Source organism: Pleurodeles waltl, chromosome 3_1 (genome assembly GCF_031143425.1).
Source record: "Pleurodeles waltl isolate 20211129_DDA chromosome 3_1, aPleWal1.hap1.20221129, whole genome shotgun sequence".
In the NCBI taxonomy this organism is placed as follows: domain Eukaryota; kingdom Metazoa; phylum Chordata; class Amphibia; order Caudata; family Salamandridae; genus Pleurodeles; species Pleurodeles waltl.
Genome location: NC_090440.1, coordinates 1,358,543,544 through 1,358,560,572, shown reverse-complemented (window position 1 = coordinate 1,358,560,572; position 17,029 = coordinate 1,358,543,544).

The window sequence follows — 17,029 nt, the reverse complement described above, 5'->3', positions numbered from 1 at the left end:
CATTGTGCGATCCTTCTACTGTGTTGTTTTTTTGTCTTCCTGTGCCAAGGTGCTCTCAAAAACATTTTAACATGGCATTTGGAACTTGGGTTGGCATCTGTGTCTGGAGTGATGTAGTTTGCCAAACTATGGGGCATATTAAGGAGCTTTTAGCGCAAATGGAGCGTCACTTTTCGTGACGCTCTGGTGGCACTATGCCCGCCACCGGATTTACAAGGTGGCATTAAACACTCTTTGTGGCTTAATGCCACTGTGTAAGTAAGGTCCCTTCACACACAGCACTTTGCGTGGAAGGGGCATGCAATGGTTGTTGCTATGGGTGGCCACAGCAACATCCACTGCATTTTGATGCGGCCTCAGATTTACGAGTTTTCGTGAAAATGAGGCAGCATCAAAATCTAACGCCTCACCAGGAGTGGGGTTAGCATGGCATAAGATGGAGAAATTCTTTAATTTCTCCTAAATTTTTGCTCTTTCGATGTGTGCGCCGTATTCTGGTAAATACCTTGCATCCCTGAATTTTGAAAATGATGGTGCGCAACGTTGCCAAATTTGGCGCAGCGCTGGGCACCGTCATTTTCTATCAAATCTGGCCCTAAGTGTCTTCAAGGTAATCTATTATGGGCTTTGTTTTTGTTCATTTCATTGGTAGAAAGTGATTTCAATTAGTAAATTATCTGCTATAGAAAGTATTAGGATTTGTCTGTCATTGTTTAGGTTGGCACATGACAGGACATGTTCCTCATTATGTGTGATTTCTAAGTGTTCAGGTATTTCTGTGTCTTGGTACTGTTTAGGGACAGGGGGTGTATTACTGGTTGCTTTTTTAAATTCATTCAATTAAACATTTTAAAGTGGGTATAGGTCTATGATATGTTCAGGGACTTCAGGGAGTATATCTTTCAGGACTTTTGCTGTGTGCTCCAGGAAGCTAGTGCTTGCCTGTCCTATTCTACAATACCTCCCTTACTTCTGTTTCTGTCATATTAGGAGGGGTGGTTACATTAATTACAATATCATCTTTTGTAGTGGCCCTTACATAGTATGCGTAAGATCAACATTTAGTAAATTTTCAATTCACAGTTTCAATTAATTTACTTTCTTAGTTGTTGGTGATGCCTATTTGACATAATAATTGTTTTCCTTTCTGTGATGTTATATATCCTGCTCTTTTTGTGATTATGTTTGAAAACGGTGTAATTGTATAAAAAACTGCAATTTTAAAATGTTTATATGTTTGTTATTTACATATGTAAATATGCAATTTGCTTTCTTATTTATGCTTACATGTATATTCCTCATAGATGTTTCACACTTTTTTCTAGTTTTTCTTTCTGCAGTATTGTGATGTGGAGCAGAAGTTTTCTTTTCTGTTGGTAGAAAGAGAGCATCAGTTTCATTTTAAATATGTATTAGTTTATAGTTTGCAGATTATGAGGTTGTTAAGCTTTATTTTGTCTGTTTTAAGGTGAGTTTCTGTTTTATAATAATTTACATATGCTTACTTTTAAATGTCTTTGTTCTGGTTTGTGATTGTTGTTCTTTCTTGGTACTTCTTGATGCTCTAGTATTTTCTTTTAGTAAGTCCATGTAAAAAGATAGCAGTTGTTGAGTTTTTTTGTTATTTATTTGTTATTTTGCTGTTTTAATTTAATCTAAAAATAAGTTTTAGTTTAAATAGAGGTTTTACTTACTTTGCAAGGTAGTTGTCGATATATTTATATATTCTGTTTTCAGATTCTGGTCTGAGAATTCAGCGGTTTTCTCTTCCTGCAGCTTTAGTTGTTCCTGGATTACTAGGTTGATCACATAGGTGTGTCTTTTGTATTGTCGATTTAATTGTGTATGTCAAATCAAATAAATCTTTATTTGATTATTCAAATACAATCATAAAAGAACAAAATATACAGCACAGTCTCCTGCAATAATTCCTGCTTAGACATGGAAAACTCTCCTACACATTAATCAGTTATCTGAAAAACCCTGCCTAGAGCACTAGGAACATTAAAATACTTTAAAAGAAGTGTGTGCTACAATTGATATAAAATATGTAATATAGAAGACATTGGATCAGGCAGTAGCTTTCTAAGGATAAAATGTACATGAATAAGATCATGTGTTTAAAAGAAAATTGTGAGTGAGTAAATAGAGTGCATAGATACATTAAGAAGCGTCATTGGATGTCCATTAATTTTCTTTTGCGCAAACCCTTTTTCAAGGAACTTACCATGGCATAACACATTTGTGGATCAGACAACATGCAAAGAAAATAAAAATCTGATCTACCTTGGTAAAATCCATGTAGTTTTAAACCATGTGCCAGGTATTTAGGCCTGGCCGTCTGATAAAATTTTGAGAAAGGAAAGTAGTGAACCAAAGATTGAGGGGAGGATTCATTACACAGGCAAATCAGAATAGATTTTATATTGGACTGACAAAGATGGCATCTAATGAAGCCTAGGTCATATTTGGTCAGAAGTGCCTGTTTCCAAAAATTTTTTCACAGTACAGGTATAGCTCGGTGCTTATGCCCATGTGGATTGTGACTAAGGGCCTCATTACGAGTTTAGTGGTCTTGGACTGTCAAACTTGCAGCTCATTACAATTTTTGTGGTCAGACTGCCAGGAGACCATTGCTTCCACCAGGATCAGGGATCTCAACAGGTTGGCAGCAGTCAAGGTTGTGGTCAGCCACGGCAGTGCTGAATTCGGCACCACTGTACTGATCATGACTTTCCGTTCCGCCAGCCTTTCTATGGTGGAGACCTTGCCATGAAAAGACTGTCAGAAAGGTGGAGTTGGGGGCCACAAGGGGGCCCTTGAACTGGCCACGACCATGTTGTAAGAATTGTAGGGGCCCGCCTGTCAGCACCCTTGGAATGCATACTGTCAGCTGTGTGTGACGGCATCGCCCTCAGCTCCCTGCTGCATTGTTTCCACCGGGCTGATCGGCAGAAACATCGTAATACGACATTTCAGCTGGTAAGCCTGGTGGAAACATCCTATGCCGTCACCTTGATGGCCACCTCACCACTGCCGTATTGGAGATGTGGCGGTTCAACCACTCAACTCGTAATCAGGCCTCAAGTCTCTCACAGTGGTCAGGTCTCTACTCTATCTGTTGGCTACTGCAAACTTCAAGTGTAGGTCCCTCACCTTGGTTTGTTTTCCTCGCTTCATAGTGTGTGGTGATGCAAACAGTTCAGGTCTGCCTAAAGCTACAACAGTTTTCTTGACATAGCTCAACCACGGGATCCTAAGCCCAAAATCAGAAGCAAGACAACTAGTAATAACTTCATGGTTGAAAAATGCTTTCTTGTTGCTCCAAATTGTGGGCCAAAGGATGAGTGAGGTGAACCCCAGCAGGTCAGCCACATAGGCCAGGCCCCGTTCCTCATGTGAAAATGATGTAGGCTATCTTGGTCTACTCTCAGCAGGTGCCTGCAAAAATGATTCACCTCCTGTAGTAACCTGGTGCATTCCCAAAAACCCCATATTCCAGCCCCATAGGTCAGGACAGGTACACATGTCATTCATTTTATATAAATAAAATAGGTAAATAAAAAGGGTAAATTGGGTTTGCCACGAACCTTTCAACACATATCATGCAAAGCCCCATATGAATGGTTAAAACAAAGGCAATGATTGGAGATGCACGATAAAAAACTGCTTCTAGAGTCAAAGGTCACGCCAAAGTAGGGAAATCAGTCACCTGTGTAATGAGATTTCCATTGATAGATATGGGTCTGCCTTTGATACTTTGTTGCCTGCCCCCAATAGAGTGAGTTTTGGATGTATTGCTTTTGAGTTTAAGGTTTTCCATAAACAGGACAAAGTTCTTAATTAGCCGCTGTAAGCCATCGGGTGTGCAGGAAAGTAATACTGCATCATCTCCATGAAGCAGGGCTAAAACAGGGGTCAAATTTACCTTCAGAAGGTCCATTCCCTCAGCTGATAAAAAGAGTGTCAGACAATTAATGTATAAAAGGAACGAAATTGGTGGCAAGACACAACCTCGTCTCATGCCTCTAGACAGCCCAAAGGCGCCAGTACACATCCACTTTGTGCCATACCTACCTTGGACAATACTCCAGAATGAAGTGCATGTAAGGAATCAATCAAAGGTTTGGACGTACCCATCTCAGATAAAGTAAACCACAATTTGAAGAGATTCACAAGATCAAAAGCACGACGTAGGTCCATAAATGCAAGAAAGAGAGAACCTTTTTTGCAATTGTATACTTTCCGACCAGTATGCTCAAACTGAGGCACAGTCCCTGTGTCCCCAATCCTTCTCTATTGTGTGTGTGATTGTACTGGTTTAACTTGTTTAAAGTTTAATTGTATTGGTTAGTTCAGCTTTGGTTTGCTTTTTTTTTCAGTTATGTCCTTGTATGGTAAAAGGAAATGTATTTATTATTTATGATGTTTAACATGTTGTTAGATACTTCTGAATTATATATGTACATATACACACACACAGAAGAAAGAACTCTGGGTAGTTCTCAAGTTTAGGTAGGGAGCAGATCTAGTAAGAAGCACCTTGCAACACCAGCAACACTCTAGATTTGCTGACCTCAAATGCCTGTTTTTCTAGCAAAGTTTTTAAGCATGGGATTAGCACAGTGCTATCCACGCTGAGCTAGAAAGCGACAAACTCTTTTGCCATTTGTACAGCAAAGTCTTTGAGGATGGGATTGGCCCAGGGCCATCCTTGCTGAGCTGTAAATTGACAAAAGCCTTTCACCACTCCAGGCACAGTATTACAGTTTTGGACTAGTAAAATACCATTCAAGCCAACCTGGAATGAGCAGAATCAACCCTGACATGGGTTTCAATGTCATTACATCTCTTCAGAGAGGTTTAGCTTGGTCTATATATATATATATTTTTAAAATATATTTAGATTGTTGTATAAATGTTTGTAGTTTATGTAAATTTGTTTCAACTCATGCTGTTATGTATTCAGTTATATTTTTATTTTGGGTGATTTAATATTATTTTGATGATGTAATATTTTTATTGTTAAAACATATGCACATGTTGTTTAATGTTTATGTAATGTTTGGTTCAACGTAAAAAGTTATTATTTTTATGCTTATTAATGATTATGTAAATATTTTTGTATTATTGTTGTGAATATTGTGTGAGGCAATATTTTTAACTTTTCATATGGTTTCAGGCATATGATCACTACTGGTGCGAAGTGCAGGTCTTGTGTTGCAGTCATTGTGGATGGTCACTGTAGGTGAGAAGACAAGGTCCTGCTGGTGCTTCCCTTTGGCAGTAGTTGTGGGTGGTCAATACCCAGCACAAAGAGGTCCCTTTGTGATCACAAGAAGCCTGATCTTAAGGATTCTCACCTTTTCTTGATGATTTCTCACTGATGTCAGCCAAGGGTCCAGCAGGACCTGGGGGGGGTGGCATCATGGGGATCTGTACTCACTCCAGCAGAGGTCAGCAGGAGGGCTTAGGCACATCCAGGCAGGTCAAGATACTGCTGGTCAGCAAGGAAGTTGCAAGAAGGCCTCTAAAAGCTTGTTGTGTGCCTGTATCTTACAGAGGAGGTCAGTTCTCTGAACCCTTGGAGTCACTCTGGATTCAAGGCAAGCAATGGATTCCTTCTTCAGAGTGCAGGACAGTTTCTTCTAAATCTTCCAGTTGTCCAGGAGTGTTCTGAAGGTAGTTTCTGAATGTTCAATGTTTATGCCTGGTGCTAGCCATTTGTGTGGGGGAATTCCCTGACCTGCCTCCGAAACTGGTTCAGGTCAATTCTCCCCTTTCTCCTGGTCCTGGTTCCAAACTGCCTGGGGTGACATAGACTGCGGCAGTCCTGGTGTCAGGCTCCCTAGTGTGTTCTGTAGGCAGGACGTTTTGAAATGTAATCAGGGCAGGGTACATCTTCTCCCCAACCATCCTGTCAGGAAGACCCTCTCCCCATACACCTGGTCTCCCTTTGTCTCATTATGTGAAAGCAATATACAACCAACAACAGCAGGGTCATTTAGAATCATATGGCCCAGGACAGTGATAGAAAAGCACAGTTGGTTTGGGCAGGAAACGGCTGACTTTCAAAAAGTGACATTATCAAAATCATAACTTAAAATCTGACTTACCATTTAACAATGATTTTAGATTACAACTCATTTGAGTGTAAACATAATTTCTCCATCTGATCCCAATCTGAATTTAGCACTTATTAAGTGCAATAAGGCAAACAACTGTTAGCCTATTGGAGAGCCAGGTTTGTAGCAGTGAAAAATGACTTCAGGTGTTTTTCAGTACCAGAACATGTAAAGCTTAATCTCACATGTTCTACTTTGTAAATACCATGCACCTCTCCCTACAAGCCTTTAGTGGTGACTTTTAAGTATTAAAAAGGAAGGTTTAGGTCTGGCAAAAGGTTTATTTTGCCAGGTTGAAATGGCAGTTTAAACCTACCCAACAGGTTGCAGTGGCAGGCCTTGGAAATGCTTTAATAGGCTTCTTTAGTGTGTGGCACAATGGAGGGTGCTGCCCACTAGTAGTATTTAATTTACTGGCCATAGGTACAGGTAGCATCACTTACTAGGGATGTGTAAGAAAATTAAATGTTCCAGTTAGGCGGAGGCTACCATTACCATGTTTTAGGGAGAGATTGCAAGCACCTTCCACTGGTTAGGAGTGAGAAAGTGCACAGATCCTAAAGCCAACAAAAACAAGTTCAGCACAGGAAGGCTGATGAAGGCAAAATCCTGTGATGACCCTACAAAAAGGGCCAGGTACAACAGGTAGGATAACTACAAAACTTCAAAAATGTTGGTTATTTCATACAATAATGTTCTCTCTCTCACTTAGTACATCCACCAATTCGCTTTCCTCTCTCTTTACACTGCCTCTTACACCCTTCTTGTGCGCCTTGCTTGTATAATGGGGCAGATTTACGAAAAGTGTCACTGCACCTAGTGCAGTGCCACTTTACTTGCGCCCCTTAGAGCCCCTACTACCACCGCCATGTGTGCGCCGTATTTAAAATACGGCCCATCATGGTGCAGGGTAGAAGGCAATAGCGTAATGTATTTTCACGCTATGAATGTACTCTGTAAGAGTAGTGTGAAAATGTTGGCACTACACCTGCAGAGTGCATAGGGGCCCATTATAAATAATGTAAGCCCCCTTTTAACGCCTGCTCTGAGCAGGCGTTAAAAGTGCTGAAGAAAATGGCGCAAGGGAATCTCTGAGATTTTCTTGCTCCATTTTTCAGGCCTCCCTAACGGGGAATGCACCCCCTTGCATACATTATGCCTAGCGCAGGCATGTATTGCACCACTTTGTAAATATGGTGCAGGAAAAATGCCACTTTAGCGCCTCCTTAGCATAACAAAAATGATGCTATAGTGGTGCTAAGGTAGTAAGGTGGCGCTAGAGGCTCTGAAATCTGCCCCAATGTATTTTAACATCCTGTGCCATCATGATTGTCAAGAAATCTGAAGCTAACCCCGCCCCCCCAATCATACTGACCAAACTAGCCCCCTGGCTGCAATGTAAGAGAGATTTCCACTTTTTGCAACAATTGTTAAATTATCTTTATTGACAAAAATAAGGGATTTGAATGAAGGTTGTTTTGGAATGTTAACAAAGAATTACTAGCATGTGAGGGACCGATATTCAGGGACACAAGACTGAGTATATACTGGTACCTCTTACAGAGTGTGCTCTAAACCTAAACAGTTGGCTCATGAGGGACATAAGATTCAGTGGTAGTAATAAAGCATGCAAAACTCATACTCCCCTTGATGGTATTTTATCACCTTCTCTTTAGCGTTTGGGATGACATTGCTTCAAATATCACGCGCTTGTTGGTTGAAGAACGTTCCTCACCTTATATTTTAGTATATGTTAGCAGGTATTTGAAATGGCCTGATATACCCTGCGTGGAAGTCATTATAATATTTGCAGTCATTAAATGTCTGATTGATATTTTTATAAGATTTTAGTGTCCTTCTAAGTTCTCAATAGCTAATGGCGTTCAGCTAGTTTTCAGGGAGGTTGAAGCTTTTCTGTCAGATCGTGACATTGAACTTAGGAGAAATTAAATCTATCATCCTGAAATAAATGGTATGGTAGAGACTTTTAATGAGACCATAAGAGAGGGAGTATACAGCAGACTAAGAGCTGTGGGAAAATTTGGAGAGTACTCCCAATATGATTAATAGCATATAGAATGGGCTCTTATTTACCTACTGAGAAAGTTCCCATTATGATTTATAGAGGGAGACGAACCAATAAAATCTTGTGTCCAAGGTGGACAGTAAGTGCAAACAAGACAGTGTCGGTCACAGATTTCCATGTTGGTGATCAGGTGAAGAAAAATGCTCCGGTTTCAAAAGTTTACCAAACCCCTGAGACTTACTGGATTGTTCAGGAATACCATAAAACCTACAATCTCAAATGCATAACAACATTTGAAAATCTAGAGAAAGTTGGAACAATTCTGAATGAGGTGTTAAACAGGAAGGAGCAAAAATTAATGTATCCAGCACATGTTCTGTTCTACGGCAGGGAATCACAATGGTTTCCTGAGTGACAACAGTCAAGAAGAGCATTCACACACAACTCACATCTTACCACATGAGGTCCAGACGCATGTGTGACCCAAGTATCACATGGTTGAAGTGAAGTATCAAGTGGCAGTTATTTGTAATGGGAAATTCATGGCAGGGGCAACTTATCTCCAGGGCTATTCAGGGGACCTTTTTCCTACTAAAATGTCACACTTTAATAATCGCTTCCACAACATTCACTGCAAATGAAACCATTCGGAGATGTGCCGCTATCAGTCCTTTAGTTCCCTGCATAAATAAAGATGTTAATAAATGTTTTAGGCCTTGACACATTAATGTGGTCAATGTGACTGTTTATTTAAATAGCATACTTGTGTTAGAATGACACCTAAAAATGTGTGTGTTTTGTTTAACACAAGTTCTTACTTTTACTGTGAAAATAATAATTTGTTTTTTGTGTCCGTGCAAGATTGTCACATCAATTATTTTTCCATTGCTCTGCACAGCTTAACATTGATATGCAATTAAGAGCTAAAGCTTTTCCTGCATAAAGAGGATTATGAATGTAATGCGTGCCAATGCTTCCAAATCTTCCAATTTCCTTAATTTGATATTTCATAAAACAGTAGACGGAATGGTCAGAGACCCTGAGTCCAAAACACTTGGCCACTTTGAATCATTTCTCACATTGCTTTTCGGGCTAAAAGCTGCGAATGTCTCCAAACTGTAAATTGTCGGATCACTTAAGATGTTGCATTTTCAAATAAACTTTTATTATTCAAATTATACCCTCAACACAGTGAAAGAGTGCCCTTGTTCTGGTTCAGTTACAAAAAGGGGTATAGTAACTCACTGAGGTTCTTTGCAGAACTAACCATCTGTCCTAATGTCATTAAACCCTATCATATACATTGTGGTTGCATTGAAGCAGATTGGGGCTGATTAGAACAGCATCCTATGTACTTTAAGTTGCATCAGGCTCTGGTCTATCAGGTGTTTGTTATAATTTTGTTTATAAACGATTCAAATAACAATGTTGTGTTCAGCTAAATTTTGCTACTGACCCACTATGGGTTTCCAAGTGAGAAATGCCCCAACAGCCCCATAGAAATGCTGTGTCGAGAAAAGTAGTTGAACAATGGGGTGTGGTAGAGAGATATAGAAAGAGAGAAAGAGAGAGCTAGAGAGTCAGAAAGAGAGATAGAAAGAGAAAGAGAAACAGAAAGAGGGAGACTGAGAGAGAGAGAGGGATATAGAGAGGGAGAGAACGAAAGAGAGTCACACTAAGGGCCGCTCACCTGAATTCCCAGGAATACTGCCAAAGCAAAGTTCTTCTACCACTTCCCCTTGAGGTTAATACTTTGTATCGGAAGAGATGACTGATACAGGTGAATAACCTTTGGAGCAAGTAGGATTTGGGGGGGCAGAGTGAGAGAGAGAGAGATGGTTCTGGCATATCTGGAGCTCTTATGAAAAGATAGGCAGGTGGGTGGATTTTATGACTTTTTCACCAGGAGCCCTGTTCTAGTGGCAATGCCCACTCCTTCAGCCAGGAGACATACTCTGCGAACAAGAACACAATAACTTCAATCATACATTCAGCCTGAAGTCCGAGTCCTTAATGAATCATGCCAAACAAGAATGCCTATATGAAACTTGAGTCTATGTCAAGGGCCCCTTGAGTGCTGACCATGCCTCAATACTGAGTGCTTATTCTTTAGCCTTTGCTCAGATGATTCTGAAATCTTTATCCCTAGCGCTGTGTTCCTTCACACAGCTAGACCTTTTCCTTTAGGCTAGTATTTCTTATTCAAAATTACACTGATTGGTGTCCTTGAAGAACAAAGGTAATGCCAAACTAGAAGTGCCTGGTTAGCACACTAATCTGAGGTCCATGTGATCGGGCATAATCATTGGAGCATTGAACCGTGGTAAGAGAATGATTGTTGTAGTCAAGGCAATAGTTGCCCGGCAGTGCCAACTGAATGACCAAATTCCAAGGTTCAAGATTGTTTAAAATCATCATGAAAGGCCATAGTTCGAAGAGGAGTTGCTGGCACCCAGCTTCCATGTGAAGATGTCCGAACTACTCTTGTTGCAGGCAGCAGGGCTTTGAACTCAATGATGAAGCTGACAGGAGAAACAGGTATATCTTCAGACAGATTGACAAAGTCAAGCAGGAGGCTGTGTTTATAAAGGAATATTTATAGCCGTCAGGTAAGTGGTAATATGGGGTCTTCTGTAAGATTAATGAGTGTTTCCTGTCAGTTAGAAGACTGTCTTCCGCAAGACACTGGGCCAAGAATTAGAAAATTGAGCAAACAAAAACATTAGGCAACGGAGCCCTCCTGAAGTATACTGAATGTTTCCTGTCAATTTGAAGGCTAGTGCTGGCAGGAAATTGGGGCAGAAAATGAGACCCTTTCTTAGGCTGCAGGGCAGTTGAACAAATAAACAACAAGCAAGCATATTAGACAACCTTGAGGTTAACAGGAAACAAAGGCTTTCAACTAATCAGCACTACATGTTTGTTCAAACAAAAATTCCAAATATTTTCACATAGGTAAACAGATCTGTTAATAGTGCATGGTGTCTGCCTAACTGGAAAAAGTTGATGATAAAGAAAAAGTAGACTAGGTATAACAGAGAGAAATCAAATTCTGTCTGGATATGATACTAAAGACCATCTGGTCTATAGCAGGTATGCTATACATATTGCCATTACTTGAAATAACATGAAAACTAGATCCTAATTCTAGTATGGTTTAGAGGGAAACCCTTCCTGACTAAAGATGAAGCCCCTCACCAATCGAATGGGTGGCATGCTTCATTATTGGACCCCTCCTGTCATTTCTCCCAAGGAGTAGATGCAATCCACTATCCTTCAAAGTATAGGGGAGCTTATGGGGATAATATGTAGTAAGTAAGCTATGTCACTAGTCTAATCTGGGAAGTTGTGAGGGTATGCAAAGAGGAAAGGTGTGTGTGAGGAAGAAAACTACCTACAAGGTGGACAAGCTCAGTTTAATGAATCCCCTGTTGTCAGAATAAAAACAGTGGGAAATAAATGTACCTGGTCCATGAGGTTGAAATGTTTTTGCCTGTATCGATCATAGCAGAAGGTGTTAATGGCATTCATTAGGACTCAAGCCGCCTTCTCTGCTTTTGCAGATACGTGCACCACATGTTCAAGATTTGTTAGCTTACCTCAAAGGGGCTAATGTGTTTGGATTTGAAATCGGCATACCACCAGATTGAGTTAGCTCAAGAGTAACTTCACATTACCCTTTTATGACACCTGATGGTGCTTATAGGTTCACTTAGATGCCGTTTGGAATGGCTTTTGCCGCTGCAGTTTTCTAAAAGCTCCTGTAAATTTTGTTTGGGGAACTAGAGGAGTGGTCGTGTTCCAGGATGAGAATCTTGTGTATTTGGAATCTGTAGAGAAGAATGGCTGTATTTTGGAAAGAGTTCTGTCCAAGTTAAAAGAGAACTGATTGACAGTATAACTGGATAAATGTAAGATTATGCAGCTGAAGTAGAATATTTAGGTCACAAAATTTCAAAAGATGTCATTTTTCCAAAAGAAAACTTAAAGAAGTATGTACAACTTGTGATTACTCATATCAACAAGGATCACAGGAGATTGTTGTTGGGATTATGTGAATTTTATTCACACTTTGTTCAAAATGTTTCTATAAGAGCAGACCTTTAAGGAGTCTACTCAAAGAAAGTAGTTAATTATGAATGGTTTGATGAGCATAATGTGACATTTTCAAACCTTAAAATTGTTGTTGTGGAAGCTGCACCATTAAGTTCATACTCCCAAAATGGCAAGTGTATAATTACAGTTGATGACAGTGTAGTTGGAATTGGTGCTGTTTTTAGTCAAATCAAACATGCGAAGGAGGTTACTATTGCTTTTGCATCCAGATCTCTTACATTAGCAGAATCTACATATTCCATGTAAAGGGAAGGCTTGATGTGTGTGTGGAGTGTTGGGAACTTTAAAACATATATTTGAGGCAAACCATTTGCTATTAGAACTGATCATAAATGTTTGTTAGGTTTTTTTAAAAGCAATGGTATTAGAAAAGCATCTTCACGTTCAGTAAGGATTTTAGCACGGCTGGATGAATATAACTTTTCAGTGTTTTAGCTGCCTGGCAATGAAAATGTCAGAGCAGATTGTTTATCAAGATTATCTCAGCAGAGTGGGAAGTTGCAGTTGAGTGTACATGTTGAGGAATGTGTTGAGTATTTCAGAATAAACATGGTTGCAAGCAATGGATCAACATACACTTTTATCTCTAGATTTATTGTGGATTGTGGATAGTTGAGAGATTTAACAGGCTGTTTATTGAAGCTATTCAGTCAGTCATTAAAACTGGTATCAAGGATGAGAATCATGTGGCCAAATTAATATGTTCTTATCATTATAATCCCCACAATTCCATTGGGTTTTCATCGTTCAAACCTTTTAAAAGGAGGAGATCAAGGATTGGGTTGACTCCTAATTGGTTTCCCAACAAGTTATCGTATGTACAACTGGAGAAGATGTGTGATGTTGCTAAAATTAAAAGTTAAAGTATAACACAAATCAGGTCCAAGTACTATTGAAAATTGGCAAATTTTAAAAAATCAAGACACCAGTTTTTGTCAAAAAAGTAAATCTGCATTTTCAAGGAGTTTTAAAGTTGTTTTTGGTACAATTTCTGCATTTTTCCATAATGTCCACCAGTTGTGTTTGTCAAGCTTGGCAAAAGTAAGATGTGACCACATCAATGATGAAATTGAATCAACGATGGAACCAGATTTTGGAAGTTATGATAATGAAAACGTAATGCTTGAGGGTCTTGGCGCTTGCAAATGTAAGAATCATTTCAGAGTGAGACTAATAGTGGAGTGCAAAAAGCCAGGGTTTAAGTTGTTTCCTAGAAGAGTACAGATTGGACAGATTTGTTTTAGATGCAAAGGCATTTTATTCTAGAGTTTGCATGTAGAGAAAACAAAACTTCTGCCACCCCATGAAGGAATGTATCAGCCTGGCTAGGGGAACTACATATACATTGAAGAGAATCGAGCTCAGTGATGACCCATGAGGGACGCTGCAGGGCAATGAGAATGAGTTGGACATGAATTGTCCCAGAGATACAGATTGGTCTCTATTAGAGAAAAAGGCAAGAAGCAGGTCTAACTCTGATCTGCCAACCCATGTTTTATCTAGGTGGTCAATGAGAACTGAGTGGCTCACTGTGTGGAAGGCTGGGGATAGGTCTGAAAGAATCACCGCAGCCTTCTCTCCATTGTCCATGATAGATCTGATCTCTTTGGTGGCAGGTAGCAGATCTGATTCTATGCTATGTTTTTTCCTAAAACCATATTGAGACCCATGTAGGACTTTGGCGGTCATTATGAACATGACGGGAAAGACGGGCAACCGCCGTGGCGGCGGTGAACAGAATCCCGCCGGCGGCGGCGAATCGAAACCCGCCATATAATGATAGAAAAACCCAACCCTCGCAAATCCCAGCCCACCCCACCCCGCCACCACCAAGCACACGGACATCCCGCCCTCCAAATAATGATGCACAAATCACCTCGGCGGACAGTGGAGGTCGAGTCCATTGGCGGCTGCGACCGCCACGGGCGGCAAGTGGGCCCAACAGCAACCAGTGCACACATTGGCTAGGCCTAGGACCCACACACCTGACACACATCCAGAACACCATAAAACACCCCCAGACACACCTCACAATCCCTTGCAACAAAACCAGGACCAGAAGACAGAGAGCACCAGAGCCAGACAGAGAACACCAGCAGACAGGACACGCATAGCGACCCACACAGGAGCACCCAAACCCCGTCCCCAGTCCCGACGCCATCCACCACCCTCACCATGTCCCCCCCAAAAATCCACTCTTCACCGAAAGGGAGCTAAGGACCATGGTGGACGAGATCCTAAAGGTGTAGCCACAAATATTCGGGTCCGAGGTGCAGCACACACCCATTGCGCGGAAAATGGAGCTGTGGCAGACCATTGTCAACAGGGTGAATGCAGTGGGACACCATCCACGTACCAGGAACAACATCCTCAAGAGATGGAATGACCTGCGGGGGAAGGTCAGGGCCATGGCATCCAGGCACCACATCGCAATGCAGAAGACTGGGGGAGGACCGCCACCAACACCACCGACTACACCGACTGAGAGGAAAGGTACTCGCCATCCTGCACCCAGAGGGACTCACTGGACTCACTGGAGGAATGGACTTGGGTAAGTCATCTACAATTAACCCATATACACCATACCTGTAATGCAACCCCACTTCACCCACACCCACCTAAACCCACACCCCACCCAGCCATTACCCACCACATCCAACACCCTGCATCACCCACAACTCTCTACCAGGCCCACATCACTCCCGCTGTGCACAGCCACCCACCCCTGCACGTACCCACAATGGAATAATAACCCCCAACACAATGTAACCCCATCACTGCCCCTAAATGCAATGACCACATCACAAAGGCACCCTGGAAGGCCACTGTAAGGCACACCAGCACACAATTGCAATTGCACAGTTCAGTACACCTCAAACCCTCATGCATATGTAACAGACATGTCTATGTCCCCAACAGGCACCACCACCCATGCAACCCTAATGGAGGGGACAAGGAGTGCCACAGCACTCCAGGGAGACAGAGGCACATCACAACCCTTGGACACTGATGAGCAGGCAGGCCCCTCACACAGCCCTGGATGCTCACCATGCAGCAGCCCCACCCAGGAAACCACTGTCACCCCTAACACCCAGTCAAGACCAGCAGGCCAGGAGAGGTGTACCCACACCAGTGGACCCAGGGCACAGGCAGGTGAAACACAGCTACAGAGGCCACAGTCTCCCACTCCCAACATGCAGGAAGGCGAGGGCCCCAGTACAAGTGGCACATCAAGACCTGCGCAGGGGACACAGGGGGACAGGCCAAGGTCAAGTGCCCCAGTGGGTCAGGGGGTAGGGCACCGGATGGATGCAGCAGCCCAGGACATCATTGCAGAGGTATTGGGGGCATACCAACATACCCAAGACAGGTTGGCACAGATTGTATCCACCTTGGAGCAAAAGTCAGAGAATGCAGCTGGAACACCAACAGGCCATGGAGCAGTGGAAAGAACACAATGCCTCAATGGCCACCATTGCTGGAGCACTGCTGCAGTTGGTCAACAAACAGTCAGACACCCACACCGAACAAGAGGCCCCCACAACAGCCCTAGACAACCAGCAGCAGATGACCCAAGCAGCAGAAACAGCACAGGAAATACCCTCCCAGGAATCAAAAGGGCCAACCATGAAACCTCAAGAAGCTCCACTGCAGGTGCCCAAACATAGTCTTAGGCCAAGATATGGCACTGGAAACCCAGCTAAGAACAAGTCCCACTCCAACAGTTGGCACTGCTACTACTGCAAAGCAACCACCCATTCACCAACTACACTTAGCTGAGGGCTAAATAAAGTACTATGCTACAAATAAAACCCCCCTATGACATCCAACAGGGTTGCCACCAAGTCGGTTTTGAGGACACACAACCCTTACGACTTCTATCACTGTACATAGCACATTTCACTGTATTCGGCCATTAAACACCATTTCTCACCTGTAACACTGTCCCCTGTCTTCAATGTTGAACAAAGTGGAGTATGGATGCAACTGGCAGGGAACAACTTTATTGTCAATTTGTACTTGGGGGTGGTAATGTTTGTTTCGTATTAGGCAAGGAGGTAATGCATATATTGTCTGTCAGTACCATGCTGAAGAGGTCCATGTCTCGCCTATCATGACCAATCCCCCATATATGACATGGCGCACTTACAGTATCAGTCACTAACAACAATTACAGGCTTACGTCCCACACAGTTATTGGAAGTAGAGTTGTATCAGTTGGTTCCTGGAATTGACATCTTCCACTTCCTCATTCTCACCATCACTCTCCTCACCTCTCTGAGGTAACTGATCAGGACCTATAGCACCCTCCACCTCCAAAAGGGGGATAGAATGTCTCACAGCCACGTTGTGCAGCATGCAGCAGGCCACCACTATTCTACACACCTTATCAGGCCCATAGGCCAGGGAACCCCCAGAGATATGTAGGCACCAGAATCTAGCCTTCAGGAGACCTATAGTACGCTCTATCACCCTCCTAGTACGTCCATGGGCCTCATTGCATTTCCTCTCTGTGTCCGTCCTGGGATTCCTCACTGGTGTCAGGAGCAAACACAAGTTTGGATAGCCAGAATCACCAAGAGAAATGGTCAATACAGAGTTGTCATTGTAATGTCCCTTAGTCAGACAGGCTGGTTTTCTGCAATGTGTCAGTTAGTGACAGGCAAACGTACCTATGATCCACCCTCTGTCCTCTTGTAGTTGTTCCATCTTCTGTGGCACACTACTGTTCCTCAAAACAGGTGAATCATGGACAGAACCC